The sequence below is a fragment of the Schistocerca cancellata genome, chromosome 6 (assembly GCF_023864275.1).
Source record: "Schistocerca cancellata isolate TAMUIC-IGC-003103 chromosome 6, iqSchCanc2.1, whole genome shotgun sequence".
NCBI lineage: Eukaryota > Metazoa > Arthropoda > Insecta > Orthoptera > Acrididae > Schistocerca > Schistocerca cancellata.
The window spans coordinates 187,336,262-187,341,479 of NC_064631.1; the positions used below are offsets into that span (position 1 = coordinate 187,336,262).

The following is a 5,218-nucleotide window of genomic DNA, read 5'->3' on the forward strand; positions in this document are numbered from 1 at the left end:
AAAACCTATTGTACAGTCGTGCCCTAAATGAAAGTCGCCGGGACCTGATGGCCTGCCAACTGAATTCTATCAGGTCTACTGGGATATCTTTGGGCAAAAACTTACCGACATAATAAATGAAGTATTTCGTGGCACGGAAATTCCCGCAAAATTTCTGGAAGGTCGAGTTGTGCTCGTCCCTAAAACGCAACATACATGTAGTATTCAAGATTTCCGACCCATTACGTTACTCAATACCGATTATAAAATCGTTGCAAGGTGCCTTGCAGCGAAGATGAAGCCAGTCATGAACAAAGCTATCAGCTCCTACCAAACGTGCGGAGTAACACACCACAATATTTTCCACGCAGCGTCCTTATACCGAGACATAGTGGCTCACACGGCAGTCCATAAATTATCGACAGCTATTCTATCCATTGACTTTGCGAATGCTTTCGATCGCATAAGCTACAAATACTTGCTACAGGTCATGACAAAAATGGGATTCGGCCGAGAATTTACCAAAATTATTGAAAATATTCTCACGGGAGCAAGATCAATAGTCACATTAAATGGATGGCAAACTAAACCGATCCCTATTTGCCGCTCTGTCAGGCAAGGATGTCCGCTGTCAATGTTCTTATTCGTGATCGCCATAGACCCGCTTCTCAGAACTATAGGCAGGACGTCAAAAGGAGTACAAATACACAATGCTTCCATTAAATGTGTGGCATACGCAGATGACGTAGGCGCTTTCCTTGACCACACAGCAGACATAGACTCGATACGCGCCTCCCTTCACCAGTATGAATGTGCGTCTGGAGCAGCGATAAATACTTTTAAAACTGTTCTACTCCCACTGGGTCTGCTAGCCACCGATATTGTCCGCCCATGGTACAGAGTCGTGAGAGACCATTTTTTTTTTTTTTTTCCTTTATTGAATTTCAATTCCCCCCGAAGGGGGCGGGCTGGCAGCAGCTTAGGACGCCGCTCTGCAGCCTACAGATTTTCTGATAAAGAGCAGGAGAATAAACAATAATAAAAAACAGGCGATAAAATCGGGGACTTAGTGAGTAACAAGGTGAAAAGAAAATGGGGAAATTAAAACAAACAACAGAGGGAGGATGAAGCGAATAAAAATACATACGGAGCAGACAGGGGAAACAATAGACAATTAAAAAAACACGGCGACAGTCTGGATTCTGTTCGCAAAGTATATAAAATGCACACCCAGCGACAGCATGGTTTCTGTTCGCAACACAACACTGAATAGTCACTAGAACACAGCACGAAAAAGTCGGCAAAGGTGACACCACAGTCGAGAGCAGGTGGGGGGAAACTGGACAGGAGATGGGAAAACAAAAAGGGGGGGGAAAGGAGAGTAAAAGCGAAGGGGGGGGGGGAACCGGGAAAGGAGCTGATGGAGGATGAGGACCCATAAGAGGGGTGGGGGGCAGACGCGACAGGGAGGGGGGTAGGCAGAGGAGGGGAATACAAAAGGACTGGGGGGGAGAAGGGAGGTAGGGAGAGGTGTAGTGGGGAGGAAACAGGACGGAAGGGGGGGGGGAAGAGGGAGCCCAGGGAAAGGACAGAGGAAAGGAGGGGAAGGGAGGATCAGAGTTGATAGGAAGGATAAATGGAGGGAGAGAGGGCATCATCCGGGAGGGGGAGTTGACGGAAGCCACCTTGGGAAAGGAGATGGAGGGTGTAGAGATGGAGGGTAGGGGGGACACAACGGTGAAGACGGGGCAGGGGGCGAGGATGGGAGAGGAGAGGAGCAACCAGGGGGTGAGGGGGTTCAAGACGGCGGGAGGTGTAGAGGATGCGGATATGTTCGAGGAAGAGGAGCAGATGGGGGAAAGGAATGAGATCATAGAGGATACGCGTGGGGGACGGGAGGCGGATACGGAAGGCGAGGCGGAGTGCATGACGCTCAAGGATCTGGAGGGACTGATTGAGAGACCATCAAGTATTGGGTCTAGACATAACCGCGTGCCCGCAGCGTATGCAAGCACGAAATTGGAAAAGAATTCTCAACTCCATTAAGGGCCTCTGCAAAAGCCACGCAACCCGGCACCTTAACTTGCACCAGAAAGTCAAGCTAATCAATTCCTTTATCCTCACTAAGGCGTGGTATATGGCTCAGTTGCTTAGCGTGCCGAAACAAATAGGACGCGCTATATCTCAAGCAGTATACTGGTTACTCTAGCGTCACGAAATTTTTAAAGTGCGAGCAATAGTTTGTGTCTTGGACCCGTCACGTGGAGGACTCGGGCTAGTAGACTTCAGTCGCAAATGTGCAGCGTTGCTCGTCAACCGCACCGCTGAAATGCAGGCCGGCTTTCCCGATGGATCGACAGCATCCCTGCTGGAAATCTATCGGCCAGAATCTGAAAGCGCCCCAGTATCGGTGGCCAACATCCCTTACCGTATGTCCTTTGTACGAGAGTATATCCTAAATAGAAGCTATGTCCTCCGTACGGCCACAGATCCACACAGGACTGCACGGCAGCTCTATATTGAATTGATGGGACAACCTCCCATTAGTAAATTGGAAGTCCGCTTACCTACCGTAAACTGGAAGCAAGTGTGGTCAAATGTCAATAGCAGTCTTCTGCCGTCCGATGTGTCTGCGTTGTGGTACAAACTAGTCAACAACACACTGCCCACCAATCAGCGTTTAGCCGACATTCAGCTTCTCGCCTCCCCCAACTGTGGCAGGTGTGGCGTGCTTGACACCAGAGAACACCGCCTGCAATGTCAAGCTGTTTCCGACGTGTGGAGGACTTGCCAGTTAATGGTGGCTCTCATCACGCGAACTACGCCGGCGCACGTCTCAGTTGATAGTGTCATTGTACCGGATTTTAAATACTTCCCACGTGCAAAACACGATACTGCTGTGTGGTTGTTGGGCCACACTGCCTACGCCCTTATCGACCGGCAAATTCACGATGCACTCACCTTTTTGACTCATATTTGGGGCCAATTTTCTAAGATCAAAAATAGTAATAAACACAAAGAACATTTTGCCAATTTCTTATCATCTGCATTGCATCACGCGTATGCGAAACAACTATAAGATGTGTCCGAGCCCCTCTTATTTGCATCAATTGTCTTTCAGTTTTGCAATTGAGTTTTGATGATACTTACACTGATCTCCTTCTTGCGTCATATATGCAGTTCTCTCAAAAATAAGTTTAGATATATGTAGTGAGTGTCTGCTGGAAAATATAACCAGTCTCCATTTATTTGTCTATCTTTTGTCATGTGCCGACCTGTAAACTAGTATACATAAGACCATTTTGGAAAAAAAAAAAGAAATAAAATAAAGAAAGTTACAGAAAGAGAGTAACTGAGTAAAAGGATGAGGTTCCAAGTTTAATCAACTTGAAAAATAAAAATAAAAAAAATAAAAAAAAATAAATAAAAAAAAATAAAAAAGAAAAAAAAAACACAAAAAATACACCGGTTCTCGTCCGATCACCGAAGTTAAGCAACATCGGGCCCGGTTAGTACTTGGATGGGTGACCGCCTGGGAACACCGGGTGCTGTTGGCTCTATCTCATTTTTTCATTTTTACGTCGCTGCACCTGCCAGCCCTCTTTTCATACTAACTTTCAGGTGTGACAAAGATGCTTAAAAAAAATAAAAAATTATATATATATACCGGTTCTCGTCCGATCACCGAAGTTAAGCATCATCGGGCCCGGTTAGTACTTAGATGGGTGACCGCCTGGGAAACCCGGGTGCTGTTGGCTCTCCTTTTTTTTTTTTTCCTTTTAATGTCGCTAGTCCTGCCAGCCCTCGTTTCACTTCTGTTGTGACAAATACGTTTCCTCAAGCATTTTAAACTACTGTAATGGTACGAAACGAAAAAAAAATAAATAAAAATAAAAATGAACCAATAAAAAATGGTACTGTTGGCTCCCATGCATTTTTTCATTTTTAAGTCGCCACCCTGCCAGCAGTCTTCTCATACTACCTTTCTGTTGTGACAAAGATGCTTTCTTAAGCATTTTAAACTAATGCAACGGTACGATAATGCGGTAATTAACTCAGTTTGAGGGAGAATGTGCTAACGAAGTTTGCCGGGAAGTCTTTGAAAACGACGAAACAGTACGAATCTGCAGGTGAGCCCTGAAATGCGTCAGCGCCCATTGTTGTGCAGCACTGTACAGTTCCAAATTTGATTTGTAATCATAAATTTATTCTTTAGTAGCGTCGTCTAGCCCCGCAGACGTTTGTCGTGCTTGCGCCGTCATATGGACCACGACCCGAGCGGCAGCGAGCGGCAGTCGGGACAAGTCGGGACGGGGACAGGGATAGGAATGGTGCGAATGCACTGCAAACTACGCAGACACCTGGTGTGAGGCGAGGCGAGGCGAGGCGAGGAAGCCCACATCGCTACCAGTGGCGCCCTCCAGCACGACACTGCCACACCCCACACAGGCCCCCCGTTGGACACCAGGGACAAGATGCGTCCTCCGCTAGTATCGAAGGCTGCACGCGCCCAGCGAATGACAAGGGGGTGCAACGAGCGGCAGTGCGTCTCACACACGCGGCAGTGCGCCCGCAAATTCGGCCGTCGCTCTGCTGGGACGCCGGGCGCGCCCCCCGCGCCGTCCTCGAGGAACTGGCGGTTGCGGAAGGAAGCGCTTTCGTCAAATGCGGCCGAAAACTAACATTTTGTGTGTTGGGAGAAAAGCCGAACGCGAATTCTGCCGTGCTCCTACATTAGAGGAGCGCCAACGGCCATACCATGATGAATATACCGGTTCTCGTCCGATCACTGAAGTTAAGCATCATCGGGCCCGGTTAGTACTTGGATGGGTGACCGCCTGGGAAACCCGGGTGCTGTTGGCACTCCTTTTTTTTTTCCTTTTTATGTCGCTACTCCTGCCAGCCCTCGTTTCACTTCTGTTGTGACAAATACGTTTCCTCAAGCATTTTAAACTACTGTAATGGTACGAAACGAAAAAAAAAAATAAATAAAAATAAAAATGAACCAATAAAAAATGGTACTGTTGGCTCCCATGCATTTTTTCATTTTTAAGTCGCCACCCTGCCAGCAGTCTTCTCATACTACCTTTCTGTTGTGACAAAGATGCTTTCTTAAGCATTTTAAACTAATGCAACGGTACGATAATGCGGTAATTAACTCAGTTTGAGGGAGAATGTGCTAACGAAGTTTGCCGGGAAGTCTTTGAAAACGACGAAACAGTACGAATCTGCAGGTGAG

The 5,218-nt window shown here is 47.2% G+C and overlaps 1 non-coding gene across 1 annotated transcript; it reads left to right on the forward strand.

Moving 5' to 3' along the window:
• The first annotated feature begins 4,723 nt into the window (after positions 1-4,723).
• On the forward strand, positions 4,724-4,842 carry LOC126089216 (5S ribosomal RNA). Its single transcript, XR_007520551.1, has one exon. It is a non-coding gene; the product is annotated as a 5S ribosomal RNA (ribosomal RNA).
• The last annotated feature ends 376 nt before the right edge of the window (positions 4,843-5,218 follow it).